This window comes from Oratosquilla oratoria, chromosome 16 (genome assembly GCF_046742065.1).
Source record: "Oratosquilla oratoria isolate Oo_2021 chromosome 16, ASM4674206v1, whole genome shotgun sequence".
Taxonomy (NCBI): Eukaryota; Metazoa; Arthropoda; class Malacostraca; order Stomatopoda; family Squillidae; genus Oratosquilla; species Oratosquilla oratoria.
In genome coordinates, this window is record NC_134792.1 from 26,996,094 (window position 1) to 27,018,593 (window position 22,500).

Sequence of the window (22,500 nt, forward strand, 5' to 3'; positions counted from 1 at the left end):
TCAGCTGGAGGACCTCACAGGACGAGAAGGAGGGAACCTGGAAAGGCCTCGAACTCGACGAAGACTTCGAAAGCCATCCCGTGCCGGAGTACGCACGAAGGAGCATTGCTCTTAAGGTCAGTTGAGGAATAATTCACAGTTAACCTTTTCCAGGTGTGTTCTTTCCCTCTTCAGAATTGTTGAAGCATTGTCCGAGGAAGAAAGAGGGAGAGGAGGAGGAGGAGGTGGGAGGAATGTGAAGAGGAGAATGGCGAGGAGGATGAGGAAGCAAGGGAATGTACGAAGATAAAGGAGGAGGAGGAGAAAGGATGGAGAAGAGGATAGAGAGTAGGAGGAGAGTAGGAGAAGGAAATGGAAGGGGGAAAGAGTGGCAAAGGAGAAGGAAGAGGAAGAGAAGGAGGGAAATAAGGAAAAGGAGGGCAAGGATATAAAAAAAAGAGGAAAAGGAATATGAAAAAATGAAGATAAAGAGAAAGAGGTTGTGGTTTAAAATGGGGATGGGCAGAAGATGGAGAAAAGAGGAAAGGAGAGGATAAAGGAAGAATAGGATGATCAGGAGAGGGAAAACAAAATAAAGTTAAGACGAGAAGGACGTCCACTGGGGTAGAATACAAGATGAAAAAAATAAAAATAAAAGGAGAATAAGGAAGAAGATATAGGAGGAGAAAGAATAGGAGGAAGAGCACAAGGTGGAAAAGGAAGATAAGGAACAAAAGAAGAACAAGTAAGACAAAAAAAAAAAAAGGAAGAGGAAGAGATAGCCAGAGAACGAAAGATAGACAACACGTAGGTAGAAGGACAAGGATAAAAAGAATAAGATTGGGGAGGAAGACAAGGAACATAAGAAGGAGGAAGAAGAAGAGCAAGAAGAGGAGACAGTGAACGAAAGAAGGAAGAAGGTCCGTCACTACTCAGACTTCTCGTATCTTCATTTCTTACAATTTTCTGTGACGTCACCTTTGCAGCGAGAAAAGTCGGAAGGATTTTGCTGCAGGAATGAGCTGCCTGGATTTGACTTTTCTTTATATACATACATATATATAGATAGATAGACAGATACATATATATATACATATACATATACATATACATATACATATACATATACATATACATATACATATACATGCTAATAAATCACAAAAACACGTGATTCACAAAATGTGTAATAAAACCAATTGGAAAATAAAATGAAAGGTGACCGAACGTTTTCGTCTATTTAAGACGTTCGGTCATATTTCGTTTCATTTTACAAGTTGTTTTATTACACACACACACACACACACAAACACACACACACACACACACAAACACACACACACACACACACACACACACACACACACACACACACACACACACACACACACACACACACACACACACACACATATATATATATATATATATATATATATATATATATATATATATATATATATATATATATATATATATATTAGATTCACATAGTGTCCTTCCTTTAACACTACATCTGCTCAAGACCCAAGAATAAATTGGAGAAGAGGAGGAACCAAGGCCAGGAGGCGGAAGCCTACATCAGAAACTACTTTTGCGTTATGCGCTCTGAGAACTGTTCGATGAGGTCTCAGTACCTTATAGGAACCTGAGTGGAGAGCGGGGTTGGAATCCACAACAAAGCGAATGCGAGATCAGCACGCGATTGATTATGTCAGTGCTGAATAAAAAAAGGGGAAATACTGGTGAAGTAGGAAATCATATGCGAAAGAGAGAGATGAGGAAAAAAGACTTTACGCTCTGATCCCATTCCATTTGGAAGAGCTTGATAGGATTCTATAACACATAGGAATCAATACAGGGTAGTAGAGTCCCGGCAATATACAAAGTGCTAAAAGAGGGCTAAAAAAAATAGGCCTAATCGCGTAAAAGAAACTCTGTCTGTCTGCCTGTCTAGTTGTCTGTCTGTTTTTTTATAGACGGAAGCTGATTTTCATTACAGAGTTTTGCTAGTTGTATGCGTAAGTCAGTAGTAAAAAGTCTTCCGATTGCGTTGTAAATTTAGTGTCGCTTTAGTAGGAAGGCTTCATAACAGTCTTCAATGGCTTCTGGTTCTCCGTCAATTTTTTTTGTTTTTTGTTACCAGTACTATGTATATATGACTTCTATAACTATATATATATTTTTAATTTGTTTGTTTATATATATATATATATATATATATATATATATATATATATGTATATATATATATGTATATATATACATATACGTATACGTATATACATATATATACACACACATATATATTTTTCTCTTTAATAAATGTATACAGATGAATATATGTATATATATATATGAATAAGTAAAGAAATTAATAAAATACAATAAAAAAAAGTCCAGTAATTCGAAATCGTCTGTACCAATATGAGTAATATACATAATATCAACATGCCTTGCCCTTGAAACTCATTGTAAACTCTAAGCAAGTCCTATAGATGCAGAAGTAAATGTAATAACAATTTGAAAATTCTTTGATCAACTTAGTAAGCCCCTATGTAATGGTAAATATATACTTCATTTCATTCTGCATCTGATTTTAAACCTGGAATTCTTCTTATAAATATAGCAGAAATGATACCATTACAAAGTTCTTATCAGTTTAGTATGTCATTTTACAGTGGTAAATGCACATTCATGATAACGTAGATACGACACCTGTTCGTATACAATTCCTTTTATCTATATTTCGTCGTCAAGACTTCTACCATTTGATCTTTTCTTTTGGGAATATCTAACAGACCAGAGCCAATAGTGGAAAAGAAAAATAAAGTTGAGAATAGTGTTAAACTCTTTTGCGACTTATAAATGCATAGGCAACAAAGTAATAGGCTTGGAATGAAGTGCTTACAAATATACAGCTTTCGTAGTGGAAATATTATTTTGAAGACAAGAAGACAATAGGCTTTAGTTGTCAAAAGGGGAGCTGGAAATGGAGGACAAACTATCAGATCCTTTTCATTTTATTTCGGATCAGTTTTCAACTAAGAAAAATATCGTGAACACGCTCCAGCCAAGAGTATTTCTTTCTTTTTTATTTGCCGTATTTGGAAAGTTGAAAATACTCATAACTCTGACAAAGCCGTATGAAATACGTCTGAAATAAACATAATACTTAGTTGTGGAATGTGTAAGTTAAAATATTGTCGAAAGCAATGATATCAAATCTTACAAGAAGAGAAGAAAATTGTATTGACAAAGTATTATTCTCTCTAAAACATCGAAGAGTTATTTGCCTTTAAGTACTTCATTTTGGATCTTAGACAATTCTGTTCAGTAGTCACTAGATCTTTCTTTTTTCCTCAAAGGGTTAATGAAAATTCAAGTTATTAGATTATTCAGTCACTTTTAACAACAAAGGAGGGTCTTCATGATCTGAATGAAATTGTCCGCTGGCAGATTGATGAGCGATAGATTTAGCAGTTTCAAATTGAAATGTACTTTCTTCAGCTGAATAAACTCATATTAGTGGCGAAACATAATGAAAAGGCTAATCGATATGATCAATATATACTAATTCTTTTTGCTTCAATTGTTTTTTTTCTTTAGGCGAATAAATCACCTTGCAGCTACTGAAATACTAACTGATGTCGTAAAGTGCTGAGCGTTGGTTTTGAATTATGATGGAATTTTTCTTATTTTCATATACAATCAGTAAATGTCATATTATTTGAAATGTGAAATAACCGCATTCGTATTTGCGAATACTGAAAACAGACACTTAATCATTAGTTCACTCACTTCAGGTCAGTTTTTATTAATAGTAAGATAGACAATATCATTCAACACAAGGAAATATAAACACAACGTTTGACGTTGATGCGTGGGTTTCTTATGGACTCCAGCGGACGAATTAGAAACTTAGATTTTCAAACTTTAACCATAAGGACATTGATCTTTTAGTAAACAACAACTCCCCTGTTCCTACAACAAACATAACCTAAAGAACATCCCATTTTTAAAGAATTACAGAGTAGATTAACACTAAAACCTGATTATTTCACTTTTAGAGCAAGGCCAACTAACGTGGAAACGACAATGACATTCTGACATTTGTTGAAAATGGTGCACAGGGTAAGAATGTTTGAAAACCATTTGATGTAGCAGCATACAGGAACTGTAAATTTTTGTCCTTCCAATTCACCAGGTCAACGTTTCTGTGACCATTTTTGAATATCATTGGAATTCTTTCTAGAGCCGTTGACCATCTTCCCTAGGAATGAGCTGATGCGTCGAATATTCGTTTCACGTGTAATCAATTTTTCTGTGCGTCGTGGACGACACGACGTCGTACTCTCAAAAAACCATGGATGTCTATGGACGCTTTCACACGCGGATGTTTTAGACCACGACGTCCTGTCGTGGACGGCATATGGTGAAAATGAGCCTAAGACGAATGAAAAAAAAACACGAGCTACAGCAATTGGCACTCAATAATGACCCTTTTGGCTCCAAAGAGGACACAACTCAGGTAAATAAAACAACCTGGAGACAGTAAGAACAGAAGAAAAATCTGCCACTCGCTTTGGAAGAATTTATTAGCTTTTGACATCCAAACAGATGAGTAAATAAATAAAAAACTAAAATAAATAAATTAATAATTACATCTATGAATAAACAAATAAATAGATGAATGAATAGATGAGTAGAAACACAAATAAACAACCCATAAATAAAGGAATAGATAAACGAAATAAATAGATGAATAGATAAAAAGCTAAATAGATAGGGAGATAAAAATAAAGCAATAAATAAATGCATAAATAAGTAAACGAATAAATGAACAATTAACAAATGAATAAGTAACTGAACAAATTGATAAATAAATAAATTAATAGATAAACAAAAAACAAACAAATAAATGAATACATGAACAGATAAATAGATAAAAAGTAAATTGATAAATTAGTATATGAATAAATAGGAAAAGTATACAAATAAACGAACAAACACGCAAACAAACAAAATAAAAGCAAGTAAATTAAAATAATGAGTAGATAAGTGAAGGAAAAATAAACGATTGAATAATCGACTCTGTTGGGGAAGTGGTTGATACATACATATACATATATATATATATATATATATATATGTATATATATATATATGTATAATATGCATATGTGTATATATATATATATTATATATATATACATACACGTATGTATATATATATATAATATATATACATATATATATAATATACATATATATGCACTCTATATATATATATATATATATATATATATATCTATACATATATATATGTATATATATGTATATACATATATATATATATACATATATGTGTATATATATAAATATATATATATGTATATATATATATATATATATATATATACATATATATATATATATATTCTACTATTTAGTACTACTTTTATTCTATTCTATTTTAGTTTTATTTTATTTTATCTCGTTCTGTTTGTTATGTTTTATTCTATTTTACTCTATTTTCTATTTTTGCTATCTAATATTTTCTGTTATGTCTAACTTGATTATCAACTTAATTTTACCATCATTTCATTTTGTTTTACTTCATATCATTCTTCTCGATTCATTCATTCTATTCATGCATGCCATTATCTATCTCTTTCTATTTCATCCATTCATTCATTTATTCTTTTACTTTTTTGAAACTCCCTGCTGTGCACGAAGACAGAGACTTCGAAGAAAAACGTTTCCAGTAAGCGGGAAATCTTCGACGCTGAACAAATATCTCTCCATCTTTCTGTGCTTCGTCTCTTGCGAATGAAGAGCTGGAAGGCGTTTCCTGTCCACCAGCAGTTGAGATTGAAATTCTGGATTGTTCTCTTCGCTCTCTGTTACACGATTCTAGCTCAGACTTGTCCTGAGGTATCTTTTTTTTCACATGTGGATATACATACATACAGTATATACATACATGAATGCATATATATATGCAGTATATATATATATATATATATATATATATATACATAAATACATATATATATATATATATATATATATATATATATATATATATATATTTATATATATATATATATATATATATATATATATATATACATGTGTGTGTGTGTGTGTGTGTGTGTGTGTGTGTGTGTGTGTGTGTGTGTGTGTGTGTGTGTGTGTGTGTGTGTGTGTGTGTGTGTGTGTGTGTGTGTGTGTGTGTGTGTGTGTGTGTGTGTTTGTGTGTGTGTGTATGTATATATATACACAGATACATGTAATTGTACATACACCTATACAACATATACATTTACATATACAGTACATGTACATATAGATTTACAGATACTGAGTTGTCCCCAATACACAAACTGTTTTCAACAACAATATATATTTTTCAAATTTAATTCCTTACTAGTACGATCAGGCCTAACAGGAATATACATGTCGGTGAAATTATATTCAGAAACTAAAATCATGTTCCGGACTCGAACCTAGCTCATTCATAAAGTCACTGACAATTTGTGGCGTGTGGGTTACGTTCGATTCCTCAGCCCGTCAACATTTCACTTTCCAAATATGCTTCCGTCCAGGTACATAGTTTTGTTAGTTTCGATCGTGTTTGCAATGAATTAAAATTCAAAAAGTTATTGTGTTTGATAAGATAAAAATTTGTGAACTGAGGGACCATTTAATACCTGTAAGTAATCCCACTTGTGTAGGTACATACATTTACCAACGGCTTTTTCACACGGCTTTTTCACCCTTACAAGGGAGGTAGCCAAAAAATAAAGGCATAAAATCAACTTCTACCCATTCCATCCCCACATGCTCCACTTCCATCCACCATCCCTCCCTCCTCTTATCTTGGGTCCTCCTGGATGACAGGTCATCCATACATTCCGCACATAGTCATTTCATGCAGAAAAAGAGAAGACGGGGAGAAATCCCTCCAGGCTGCGTCAAAATATCATTCACACTTACTCCCTCACCCATATTAACCTTGAAGAAACCTCCTTCCACTCCACCACACGTTTACCTATCTCTTCACTTACTAGTATAGCCACCCCTTCTCTCCTTCGTCCTCTCTTCACTCCTGAGACCCTCCCAACTACACTCCCAAACTCAAACTCGCCCCTCCCTTTCAACTTAGTTTCACTCATTGCCAACACATCCATCTGTCCTATCACAAACATACTGCCTATCCCTTCCCTTTTACTCTCATCTGTACCAAAACCACGCACATTAAAAGAACCAAACATTCATTTGGGTTCTGGTTGAAGAGCTCCTCCCAGTCCCTCTTTTTTTTGTCACGGTGGGGAGTACGGAGAATAGGATGCCTAGTCCTATCCCCGTCCCATTTTTGTCGCCTTTTACGACTCAAGAGGGAACACTCGGTGGCAATATTCTTCTCCCCCACCACAGGGTTCGGCGAAAAAAGGAAATGAACATTTAGAGAAGTGGTACATGACAGTATTAAGAATGGAGGGACAACATAAGGGATGGATAGTCCCAGTATGATAAAGTATTGTGTACGTACTACCAATAATCATGGCAGGAATGGGTTGAGTATAAATTCGTGTATATGTCTCTAGCTAGAACATGCATGTATAAGGCCGAAATTGTATACAATTTATATCCTTCTTGATAGCTCATTGGTAAGGTCACTGACCATTTGTGACAATGGTTTAGTTTCCGAATATGTTTACATCGACAACGTGTTACTTTCCGAACATACTTACATCGACGTACACACGTCTGTTAGTCTCGATCGTGTTAATAAGGAACAAAATGGAAAAAAGTTATTGTGGTTGATAAGTTGAAAAAGAAGATACACATGCATATACATATTTTACATAGCAAACAGAACATACCCTTAATTTGTTGAAAGTTAAGAAATAGAACCTAAAATATTAAGAGCTAGAGAAAGTGATTGGTTAGATTGTATCAAGCAAAAGAAGCGTTTATTGGAAGCGAATGAGAGAAACACAAAAGATGGAGAATAACGGCGGAAATGAGAGAACAAATTGAGATCAAAGTTTACACATTTTGGAATCTGATGTACTCGATGTAAGTCTATTTGTATACAAACTTTCATCCTCTTTCAGATCAAAAGTTCTAAAACGGTCTATGTATGTACGCAAAAATAGAGGGCAATGTTCGCTCGAGTTTTGTATGTCCCTTACCTTCTGTCAGAAGCAAGGGCGTATATTTTCGACTTGATCTTCTTCTGCGTACTTCCTCGGGAAGTTATAGCTTTCATGTATATTCAATAAGACCGAGATGTTTTTTTTTCTGTTCTTTTTTCTATTTTTCTTCGGGAGTGGGAATGCCCTTCCTGAGGTTCTTGAAAAAAAATAAAATAAAAATAAAAAATAAATAAATTTATCAAATATAAAGATGATAATGAATATAAATATATCTATATGTCTTTTTTCTGTTTTTCTTCGGGAGTGGAAATGCCCTTGCTAAGGTTCTTGAAAAAATAAACAAATAAATAGATAAATGAAATATTAAAACGATAATGAATATATATATATATATATATATATATATATATATATACACACATATATACATACAAATATATATATATACATATATATACATATATATATTTTACATATGTATATATATATATATATATATATACATATATAAATGTATCTATATATTTATATATATATATTTATATATATATATACATGCATATATGTATATATATATACATATATATGTATATATATATATATATACATACATACATGTATATATATATATATATATATATATATATATATATATATATATATATATATACATATATATAAGTATATATTTGTGTATATATATATATACATATATATATATATACATATATATATATATATATATATATATATATATATTTATATATGCTTGAAAATCTGTAAAGTTCAACCTTTATATGGGTTTCTTTTTCTTATTATTCTTCGTTTGTTACCTTGAACCTGTACCCTGGAATGAGACTTTTTTCCAGAATACATCGTCTTGTTTCAGTAATTAAATAGATATATTTTCTAAGTCACATTTATATAACAGATTATTTAATATTTTTTTAAAATTATATTGATATTTGACAAAGCAGGAAAGTATGAGATTTTGTCGTTCTTCGAAGGTTACGTGCATTTGGTAGTGTTAAAAACCTTTGTCTTCGATTGGAAAAATCTCCTTTTACTGCCTTTGCAAAGTCTTCCTCTTTCAAAAATGATTTTCTAAGCTTTTGTTCAAAGCGATAATACCTCATCAATCATTTCTCTTTCCAAGAATTGCCAGTTCTAGTTTCTTCTATATTTCTTTCTAGATAGATCCTGGTACATTCGTAATTCGTATTTGTAGTATCATTTTAGAGTTTTCTGAATTTATTTGTATTCTATCTAAGGCATCTTTAAACATCTAGTTAATGTGGATGGACGCAAATTTACGTTTACCAAACACAAGATATTTTGTATGTGGAGGTTGTATCTTCATTGAAATCGAAATTATTGGTCGATGTTATTCCGAAGTTCAAAGCTTTTCTGATATTCAAATCTCTATTCTAGTTAATTATATTTTATTTACATACTCATTCTACTGATTTATTGATTTATTGACTTACGTTTTTGCATTTTTTTTTCTCTTTAAAGTCTTATCACACTTTTGTTGTTGATGTCGATTGTTTTAGGTCGGAACTTTTGTCTAAAGTTGATTGCAAGAGTTTGATCGGCTTATCATAGTCCAAAAGCATATTCATATTGAGATCCTTTCTTTCTATTATAATTCTGACATCTATGAAAAAACGTTACCGGCCCAAGGACTGATTCTTGTAGGATTCAACGTTTATAGCTTTCCGATCTGAAGGTTCTGGTCGAGATATTGTTTCTATTTTTATTTTCTTTTGTTTTCGTAAAATCTTTTATCCACGCCATTTATTTAGTTCTAATTCCACTTTTTTTTTTTTTTTGCTGAGTTTTTATTACACCTTCTTGTACTTTTTCTTCATGTGATGATTTCCTGAAGAATAAATATATAGAATACGCCATAATTATTAGTTGATTTTTTTCTAAGACTGGGTCTGTGCATCTGTTCTAAAACCTCAGAACGTTTGAGAACACTCATATCTCTGCTCTAAATCAGAATATTTTGTCTGATGTATTTCCATTCAAATGCTATGCTCCTTCTGATTATGTTTTTCTAATGTTCATATATGAATCCTAGCAAAGAAAACGTTTTAATGTAGAACAGATTATCTCTGCACCTGTTGATTTATATTGGGTAAATGCCAGGTTGAGAGAGATAGAGATAGATAGATAGACAGATAGACAGATAGATAGATCGATAGATAGAGGGAGAGATTAGAGAGAGGAAGGCATATGTGCATACATATATACATACATACACACGTACATACATTCATACATATATACATACATACATACATACATCATACATACATACATAAATACATACATGCATACGTACATGCATACATACATATATACATACATATATACATACATATATACATACATACATTCATACATACATACATTAATAAATAATACATACATACATGCATACATACATACATACATACATATACATACATACATACATACATACACACACACATACATACATACAAACATACATATATACACACACATACATACATACACACATACAGACAGACATACATACAATCAGACAAGAAGGCACACAAACGGACAATCAAATATACTAACAAACTAGAAGACAGAAGAGACAAAGACAGACCCAAACCAAGGAACCTGAAGATCGAGAGAAGGAGGGAGGCAGACGCCAGCGTCTCCGCGAAGCGAGAAGGAACCTCATCCATAGCGAGACCTGTATCCGAAGGTGGCTACATCTCATCTTGGGGGCATTACGGTGTCTGAAGAAGGGATAAAGAAGGGTTCGACGGAAGGTGCTCGGGTGGAGGGGAGAGGGGAGGGGAATGGGAGGAGTGGGAGCGGGAGAAGGAGTGGAGTGGAGAGGGGGATTGGGTGTGGGAGTAGGACGATAGGGGGGAGTGGAGAGGAGGAGTGGGAGTGGGAGTGGGAGAGGGGGTGAGTGGAGAGGGTGAGTGGGAGGGAGAAGGGGGAGTGGAGAGGGGGAGTGGGAGGGAGAAGGGGGAGTGGAGAGGGGGAGTGCATATGGGAGTGGGAGGGGGAGGATGGAGTGGAGAGGGGGAGAGGGAGTGAGAGTGGGAGTGGGAGAGGGAAGGGAGGGGAAAGCGGGAGTGCGTATGGGAGTGGGAGGGGGGGATGGAGAGGAGGGGAGTACGTGTGGGAGTGGGAGAGGGAGGATGGAGTGGGTAGTGGGAGTGGAAGGGGAGGGGCAGGGGGATGGGGGAAGGGGAGTGGGAAGGGGAAGGGTGAGTGGAGAGGGCGAGTGAGAGTGGTAGGCGGAGGGGGATGGGGGAGGGGGGAAGGGGGGGAGTGGGGATGGGGAGTGGGGAGGAGGAGGAGTCTCCATAACCTGCTTGGGCTGGGATGAGGCCTTGCCGATGTGGTCAGTATTCTTGTATTGGTCTATATGTATTCCTCCTTTATTTTAGTTGGTGTTCAGCAAGTGGTAGTTACCGATACCTGTTGTCTTTTGTACAAACCCGGGTAGCTATTCCGAAATAAGGAAAAAAATTTTGGAAATGGGATATATTTCGATGTATTTTCTCTCTATCGGTATAAAAAAGAATGACGAAAATAAGATAAAAAATGCAATAACAAAATAAGATAGAATAAGACAATATAAAAATAAAATAAAACAAATTGAAACAAAATAAAATGAAATGAAAAAGACAAAACAAAATAAAATACTAATGCAAATAAAAATAAAATAATACCGAATGGAAAATAAAAATAAAATAACAGAACAAAATAAAAATACAAAAGAAATAAAACAAAACATGATAAAAACAAAAGAAAACTATATTTTCTAGATATACAGACTGGACAGTTTGTCTGCAGTGGCCAAGGTACATTTGAGGCTTTCTGAGTAAAAACTAGTCCGATTCCTTCAGAATTTTTCAGATCCACATTTCTCTGTTGTTGTTTGAGAAATACAGCCTTCTCTTGGGCTTTCGTTTCTGATTCTATATTTTTTTATATATAAAACCCTCTAGGTGGTGTTTGTACAGTATTGGAAAGCTGAAAGGTTGTTTTCTTATTATCTATTTTATTCATTGTTATTAGTTTTATTAGTGTGTTTCTTATTATTATTACTATTGTTATCTTTATTGTTACCATTACTATTATCATCAATATTATTACTACTATTATTATTATTATTAGTAGTAGTAGTAGTAGTAGTAGTACCAATAGAAGTAGTAGTAGTAGTAATATTACTATCACTATTATTATTATTATTATTATTATTATTATTACTATTATTATCATTATCATTATTATTATTATTATTATTATTATTATTATTATTATTATTATTATCATTATTATTATTATTATTATTAAGTTATTATTACTATTATTATTATTATTATTATTATTATTATTATTATTATCATTATTATTACTATTATTATATTATTATTATTATTATTATTATTGTTATTATTATTATTATTATTATTATTATTATACTATTATTATTATCATTGTTATTATTATTACTATTTATTATTATTATTGTTATTATTCAGTTATTATTATTATTATTATTATTATATTATTATTATTATTATTATTATTATTATTACTATTATAATTATAATATTATTATATTATTATTTTATTATTATTATATTATTATTTTATTATTATTATATTACTATTATATTATTATTATATTATTATTTTATTATTATTATTATCATTACTATTATCATTATTATTACTATTATCATTGTTATTATCATTATTATTATATTATTATTATATTTTTATTATTATAATATTATTATATTATTATTATTATTATTATTATTATTATTATTATTATTATTATTATTATTATTATTATTATTATTATTACTATCATTGTTATTAATATCATCATCGTCATCCCCTCTGTAGCCTCTTGGCTACCGAGCGGTAGGTTCGGCTACAGGAGGTACAAAACTCTCTGTACTCGGAACGCTATTGGTTCCCGAGATTAGGAAAGATCGCTGCCTGATTCGTTCCGGTCATTACCCCAGCTACGAGTTGAGGTCGGCTCTCTGGTGAAAAGGGAAATGGGGTCGCAGGCAGTGATCTTTCCTTATTTTGGGAACCAGTAGCATTTTGAGATTAGAGAATTTGGTACCCCCTGTAGCCGAGCGGATTAAGGCACCGTCTCTGTAGCCTCTTGGCCTCAGAGCGGTAGGTTCGAGTCCTATGCGTGGCGGCCATAAAAATGTTTTGATATCTATCTATCTATCTATCTATCTATATGTATATATATATATACACATATATATACACACATATATATATATATATATATTTGTGTGTGTGTGTGTGTGTGTATGTATTTATTATATGTATAACTGGGCAGTAGGTTTTCTCTTAAACAAGTAGAGAGTAGAGGTAAGCAGAACTTGCAATCACATTTAACAATATATATATACTGTATATATATATATATATATATATATATATATATATACATATATATATATATATATATATATATATATATATATATATATATATATATATATATATATATATATATATACTTATATATATATATAAGCTCTAGGTGTTAGTCCTAGGGAAAAGTACACCGGAGGACGAGTGTATCAAACAAAAATGATATTCGGGATGGGAAAGAAAACTCAAATGAAAAGAGAGGGCTACATAAGCTTCTAAGCAACTTTCAACTTTCTACTTTTATCTTTAGCTGATGGAACTATTACACCAAGGTTCAAGTATCAACTTGTGCCTTCCGTATAATACTTTTTCTTTTTTCAAGGCTGCCGTTAGATGAAGTTTTTCGTTTTTATTCGACTCGATAGTGTATGTATTGGTACTTTTTATCTTGTCATGGATAGCGCCAGAGAATTTCATTCGTCTTGATTACTCTCCTTCACAGTATATAGCAGTCTCTCTCCCCCCGCACTCTCTCTCTTTCTCTCTCTGTTTCTATCTCTTTATCTCTCTTTCTCTCTCTCTCTCTCTCTCTCTCTCTCTCTCTCTCTCTCTCTCTCTCTCCTCTTTCTCTGTCTTTTCATCTTTCTCCCCCCCCCCTCTCTCTCTCTCTCTCTCTCTCTCTCTCTCTCTCTCTCTCTCTCTCTCTCTCTCTCTCTCTCTCTCTCTCTCTCTCTCTCTCTCTCTCTCTCTCTCTCTCTCTCTCTCTCTCTCTCTCTCTATCTCCCACTCTCTCTCTCTCGTCTCTATCTCTTCATCTCTCTCTCTCTCTCTTTCTCTCTCTGTCTCTCTCTCTCTCCCTCTCTCTCTCTTTCTCTCTCCCTCTCTCTCTCTCTCTCTACCTATCTTGTCACTTTAACTAGATCCTACTAAAATGGAAACAAGGCTTTTAGGCCTGTTGTTTTTCCTCAAAAATGAGTTTTAAAAATTTAATCAAGAAAAAATTAAGCAGGATACGATGAGTGTCAACGGCCGAGGGCTTTCCTCGCCATCTTTTTTCCTCCATTTGTGAAAAATATTTTAGTTTTACAGTCTTTGTCCTCACAGACTATAGGGAGAACAGAAAGACCACCCTTTTCCTCCATCTGACGTCACCGGTCTTCCCCATCCCCTCTTCCCTCTCTTCCTCCCGCTCTCTTTTCTCTCTATTTGTTTTCTCTCTACTTCTGCGTCCTTCTCTCTCTGACTTAAAAGGTTTATTCATTTAGTATTCTAAGGACTTCATCGTCACCCCTACAGACCAGAGTCACCCAGAATACGTTTATTATTGGACACTAAACTCAATATAGAGAAGAATGTTGACCATGTTTATATTATATGATAATATACGTCCGTGTCCAGCTACCTTCGTCATCTATTACTTTAGTAATATGTGAGCGGGTTAGGGCGTCGTTACTTGCGGCGAAGGTCGAGGGGATGGTGGGTTCGAATCCTGCCACCGGCGAAGTTGAACCAAGGGCATGTTTTATTGAATTCCACGATACAAAACCCTTTGTGAGGGGCACCGTCCTAGCCTTCCGATAAAGGGGAAGTTTGTGACGTTAAACCATATCATATATCATCTCTAGGACTCCTCCTGTATGTTATTGTGTCCGAGGAGAGAAGCGCTGGTTACATATCTCTCCCTTTCTCTCTCTCTCTCTCTCTCTCTCTCTCTCTCTCTCTCTCTCTCTCTCTCTCTCTCTCTCTCTCTCTCTCTCTCTCTCTCTCTCTCTCTCTCTCTCTCTCTCTCTCTCTCTCGCTCTATCTATCTCTCCCTTTCAATCTCAAACACAAACACACACACTGGCTCGGCAGCGCAGTGGCGTTCCCTACCGTTATTCCAGCGGTCCGAATTCGAATTTCCTTCTTAAACCTAAAATTGTCCGATTGAAATCCATTACTACGAGTTCTGCCCTGCTGAGTGTGTGTGTGTGTGTGTGTGTGTGTGTGTGTGTGTGTGTGTGTGTGTGTGTGTGTGTGTGTGTGTGTGTGTGTGTGTGTGTGTGTGTGTGTGTGTGTGTGTGTGTGTGTGTGTGTGTGTGTGTGTGTGTGTGTGTGTGTGTGTGTGTGTGTGTGTGTGTGTGTGTGTGTGTGTGTGTGTGTATGTGTGTGTGACCTTTAAATAAATGCGTTTACCTAACCGCAATATTCCACGCAAATTGAAGGTCATTATGCTAGCGCTCTGTCCTTTTTACCGCTCTTTCCTTTTATTAAACAGACCTTATTTTTCCAATTAAAATCAATAGCTAAATAGATAAATCGATATTAGAATATCGACTCCAATTGCAACCTTGGTACACAGTCCTCGCAACCCACTGTGACCTCATCTGGGCTCTCCCGAAACCCACTTGGTCTTCGACACCCTCTGACCCCAGGTCATGGCCTGATGTCGTCATCGCGCCACTATGATTTTGACTTCGAGCGAACTTTTCGTAATCATCTTCGGCATCTGCAGGTTCTTCGTCCCCTTCGGCGTTTGGTTCTTCATGCTGGTCAGGAGTATCATGGACGCCTCCGCTCTTCCTCAGGATTCAGATGAGGAAGAAGAAGTAAACGCTGAAGAGAACTCCGATTTCGAGGAAAGCGAGGATTGGTTCGACGCCTCAGAGGAGAACAAGGTCGACCCTGCAGGCAAGAACGGCACCTGTGAGTCCTGCGAAAGCCTCCTCCTTGAGAATGAATTACTTAAGGAGAAACTCAAGGAGGAGATGCTAAAGACGGCAAACCTCAGGAACGTCGTCGAGGACCTGAAGGCTTTATTGGCTGTTCAAAGCTCGCCGTCTGCGCCCATTCCAAAGACCCACGAAAGCAAGAAGAAACGGGTCGTTGTCGCCACAGAAGCTGCCTGGAGATGCGAGGGCGCCGCAAATAAGAGCCTTGAAGTTCAGCTCCAAGAATGCCAGGCAGCACTAGGATTGGCTCTCCGGCAGAATTATTATTACGCTCTTCTCCTAGAGTGAGAAGCTCTATTTAACGTTCAGCCCATAGACAAGAAGTATCTGAAAAAGAAGACTTCCAGAAGAAAGCCCCTTATTGGTATCGTCTTCATACGAACCTGAAGCCTTTCTTTCTTATTCTGAGGAACCAAGTGTCCGTAAATGCTCTTTGGCCCATCTGCCTTGTTAAGGAAACTCCATCAGCGGGTTATTCCTTTACAGCTGATTTGATACTGTGCCTCATTACGAGATCTTTCCTCTTCAAGTCTGTGAGGATCGACTCCTTCTTCTTAGTCACCTTCGCCTTCCACCTCCTTGCTGCTCTCAATCTTGAGGTCGACCCCCTTTATCGCTACCTTCTGGGGCAAGAGGTGCAAGAAAACATCTTGCTTGATCTTCATCTTAAAGTGATCATCCTTTCTCATTACCTGCAGTCGCAAGGAGGAAAGAAAGCACCTTGCTGATATATCTTGAGCCCTCCGGTTTAGGGGACACCCCTCAGCTGAATAAAAGTTCCTGACGTCACCTAGAGCTTAACTACCGAGGTTTCATAGAAGTGGCCTCGTTCGTTGATATCTTGCCAAATGATCGTTTGGTGGCGCTCAAGTCTTTACTTTCGTGACGTAATTTCCGTTTACTTAGAACTGAGGATGTCAATCTTTGGTCTGCATTGATTTATTTTCAACTTAATTATTTTTTTCTAACATTAACCAGAACAAAATCTACAAAGGGAGTCATCCAACGCAAGGGGCGTTGAATATACAAATACCTCAAGACAGACTAGGTCAGAATGCATCAGGTCATATCACCAATATTTCTGTCACATCTTGACGTCACAGACGAAGAAAGTAGTTCATCTCTTGTGATGGATGGTGAGGAACCTACGTCAGGATCTGTCACCTTTGCCCTATGTGTTTGGACACACGGGACAGGTCACTGCTGGGAGTTGGAGAGGAGTGCGGGATTCGCACCCACAATTAAGCGAATGCGAGAGCAAGATGCTTCCGAATACTCCTTCAATGAACTCTTCTGATAAAACGTCGCTGCTTTTCGATGGCGTCAGCAAATCTGTTCTCTGTAAACTCTCGGACATTTGTCGGGTTCCCTTCACAATTTACGTAAAAACCAAAGCTCCCATATACCATGTATAACGTATCATGTATAAAATGTATAACGTATCATGTATAACATGTATAACGTATCATGTATAACATGTACAACGTATCATGTACTCGTATAACGTAACATATATAACGTGTATTTATGTACACGGCTGTAGATACTATAATAAAGGCTAGCTATCACCAGGAGACGCTCACCAATCACCGAAGCAGACATATAGGCCTCTTGTACAAGAGGTACCAAGACAAGTAAAATTCATCGATATTTGCTGGATTCGAACCTGGGTCCATGAGGTGCGGAGCAAGACTAGAAACCAGCCGACACCACATCACACTATAATGATACGTAAACATTTGCAATGACGTCACATCTTGTTACAGTCAATCAAAAACCAGTACATGTGTGTGTGTGTGTGTGTGTGTGTGTGTGTGTGTGTGTGTGTGTGTGTGTGTGTGTGTGTGTGTGTGTGTGTGTGCGTGTGTGTGTGTGTGTGTGTGTGTTCACCTTGGTCTTTGGATCACGTGTTGGACTCGTGATCGACAGCTATTTCCTCCGGAAGAGAGCTCAGAGCTCGAATGTCCGACCGATGGGTAATGCTATGACCTTACACACACACACACACACATACCCCCAACTCCCCGCCCACGAGAGTCAGAGTAACGACCCGAAGCGCAGTGATACCGAAATAATTTCGGCCCTGGGCAGGATTCGAACCAAGCACTGCGAGCACCACCGCGCTGGCAGTCCAGCGCTCTACCAACCGCGCCACCGAGTCGTGGGTGTGTGTGTGTGTGTGTGTGTGTGTGTGTGTGTGTGTGTGTGTGTGTGTGTGTGTGTGTGTGTGTGTGTGTGTGTGTGTGTGTGTGTGTGTGTGTGTGTGTGTGTGTGTGTGTGTGTGTGTGTGTGTGTGTAATAGGCTCAGTAGATTAAGATTAAGATCCCCAAAATACTTGCATTTCAATATTTTTTGCATACACTGCAGAAAGAATATTACTAACTGCATCATAAAAAATCTAAAAGTTACCACTCGGCGGTCTATATACACACATATTTAAAACATTTCTTGGCAAATTCGTTACTTCAGTACACACAGTTTCTATGTAATCATGAGAAATAGTAAATTCTTGTACCAAAATTTGCCTCTAACACCATTTCTATACACAATTCTCGCGTTGACAGACTTACGATACCCAGGTAGATTATACAGTGAAGAAACTTAAGGGTTTAATCGGATTTCAGTGAAACCAATAAGGTTAAGTTTGATAGAGCTATTATGTATGACATTACCTATGAATATTGAGGATATTTAGGTATAGAACTAATATTTAGGTTAAGGATTGTCATAGTATTGGCCCATGCTAAGAAAATATTATTTGAATATAAGTACTCAGATTTCGGAATGTCTATAATACAAAAAGAATTATATCCATTTAAATCTATTGTATTTGTTATTCTCAGGAAGTAATGGATCAAATATTAAGTTTAATTTTTTTTAATGAGAATCTACGTTATTGGAGAGGACAACTGTGTCCCTCAACGCCTCATCAAAAGACAATTCACTGCACAGACATTGGTTAAAGATCAATATATACATTAGTTATGCAGGGTCAACTTACACATGGTAAGTACACTGGGCCAATTACTTTCAACGATTACGTAGACTATTTTGTTGGCGATGTGGGTTTTCGTCACTTCGCCACTGCAGACACCTGAGACTCAACCAGCACCACCGACATCAGAGGCCTCATCAAGACCAACAACACCCGAGGGTGTAAGGTGGTCAGGGCCGGGTCCACCATCACACATAGACGATGCGCCATCGGCCAAGGGTCCATCACCACGTCCGACCGAAGACTCACCACCACTTGCTTCATTTGTCTGGACAAATGGTCCCGTGACGTCACCCACAGCCCCACAAGTCGAGACACCTTTATCATGATATCTCCTACTACCCAGGGGCCAATAATTATTACTCATGTCTTATATCTTTAGCATGATGTGTTTGAAGAAAGCAATATTACCCTTTTCTCTGGCCTTCTTCATGAGAATTATCTGACCTTTCTGATTTCTTGAGATGCTGGACAAAGGTTTTCATTTACACACACACACACACACACACACACACACACACACACACACACACACACACACACACACACACACACACACACACATATATATATATTTATTTATATATATATATGTATATATATGCATGTATGTATGCATGTATGAAGGTGGAAAAAGAAGTCAACGGTATAGTTCCGAGTTTCTGAGTTTATTCCTGACCGGTTTCGCTCTATGCTTCTTCAGAGGAATGTGAAGTTGCATAGAGCGAAACCGGTCAAGAATAAACTCAGACTCTCGGAACTAGAACCGTGACTTCTTTTTCCACCTTCATCAACTTGTCACAATGTACCAGCATATACATGTATATGTATATGTATATGTATATATACATATACATATATATATATATATATATATATATACATACACACACACACACACACACACACACACACACACACACACACACACACACACACACACACACACACACACACACACACACACACACACACACACCACACACACACACAAACACACACACACACACACACACTCATATATATATAGATATATATATATATATATATTATATATATATAAATATATACACGAGTATATACTGTTACACTAAGGTATATACATATGTGTTAGGTAACTGGCGTGTAAGATATCAGCTTTCTTAATCAAATTATATGTATTTAATGCCTGATAGCATGGAGGAAATAGGCAAGATAATCCTACTGAAAAATGTAAATAATATTACAAATAGATTACGCAAGTGAATATCAACGAGCGTCTGAAAGATAACTGTAACTTAATGTTGAGTTAATCACGGAGAAAGAAATATTTCCTGATATGAAACAGGGATAATAGTGTAATACGTTGAGTAATGGAAGGGGGACTTATGAAAAACATCTGCATATTGGAAATTGCTAAGTTTAGCAGAAATAAGTATTGTAAGTAGGCGAAGATGGGAAATCAATAAATTACCCGGAGGGGGGAAGACGAGACAAGAGATGGATTGCTTCGGAAATGAGGGTATAAGGGATGTGCAAACTAAGATAAATACGTGTGACGGACATACAGTAATGAAACGAAGGGAAGGGGAGAGGGCAGGTAGCCAAGACGTGACGGTTGAAATAAGGCAAAGATCATTAAAGTTTGTAATTAATATTTATAAATGAATAATAGCCATTTATATAAAATAGGGTGCTTAAGTATGTATATTTTTATATGTGCATGTTTATGTTTGTGTTTGTGTGTGTGTGTGTGTGTGTGTGTGTGTGTGTGTGTGTGTGTGTGTGTGTGTGTGTGTGTGTGTGTGTGTGTGTGTGTGTGTGTGTGTGTGTGTGTGTGTGTGTGTGTGTGTGTGAGCACGCGCTAAAGCTCATGTTTTATGTGTGCATAGTTATATGTGAAAGGAAAGATATTTTATGTAAGCGACGACACGAGAATAATAAGAAAATAAATACTCCTACAAGAAATTCAGTTGTTCCATATAGGATACCTTGTAGAATCTAACAAAAACTAACAGACTTATCTCATATAATCAAGAGAAGAATTGGAAATCAGGGTTTCTCAACATAAACATAGTCAACAACGCAATCAGAAGGTGAAGAAGAAAGTGAGAATCTTATGCTAGAACCCTCGTGGATGCGGCCGAAACCTTCACCTTTGCCCTATTATGCGCTTGGAATGCTAGAACGGGTAACAGTCAATGCTAGGAATCAGAGAGGAATGCGGGATTCGAGCCTACAACTAAGTGAATGCGAGACAAACACGTCTTTGATCACGCCACCAATGGACCCAGTCACGTAATGACCTCGTCTGACACAGAACCATTACATTGACCTGGCTGAATACATGACATTAGCATGACCTTAAAATTTCCCTGAAAAAAGAAGAAACGTGATTATATCATGTTTAATTTCCGGTACATAAGAGAAAATGTAAACATGAGTTGTTTACAGCCTAAGTGTGATGAATTGATACAATTAGTTATAAACAATTCACTCCAGACTTGAAAAGCGGAATCCAGCCAGGTGATGTCCTAGGTTAAGATGCATCAGTAAACTTTCTCTTTTTCTTTCTTCCTTTATTTATTCTCTTCCTCTCTCTCTCTCTCTCTCTCTCTCTCTCTCTCTCTCTCTCTCTCTCTCTCTCTCTCTCTCTCTCTCTCTCTCTCTCTCTCTCTCTCTCTCTCTCTCTCTCTCTCTTTTCTTCCTTTCCTTCTCTACTTCTTTGTTTTTTCTTTCTTTCTCTTATTTTGTTTGCTTGTTTGTTTGTTTTTTGTTTGTTTGTTTCTTTTTCTTTTCTTTTTCTCTCTTTTTTCTTTCTTGTATTTTTTCTTTCTCTTTTCTTTCTTTCATTCCTTCCTTCATTTTTTTTCTTTCTCTCTCTTTCTTTGTTTTTCTTTCTTTCTTTTTTCATTCTTTCTTTTATTCATTCCTTTCTTTTCTTTTATTCCCTCGCACCTCTTCCTGATTTACCAATATTTTCTTTTGTTATATCATCAGCTATATTATGATTGTTTTCTAATAAACCTTTTCATTATGTTGAATACTTTATATAATACATTCAATCCGCATTCAGCCAGTTATATTCAGCTCAGTAAATCTTCTTATACTCTGAACTTAAACGATCAAATCCTACTTTAACCAGCCCTAACATCACGACAGTCACTTTATGTAATTCATTATCGTTCTCAAAGGACGATTTAATTCCCCTAAAATTGATTCCTTACCTGATTTTCGTGTTTCTTATAC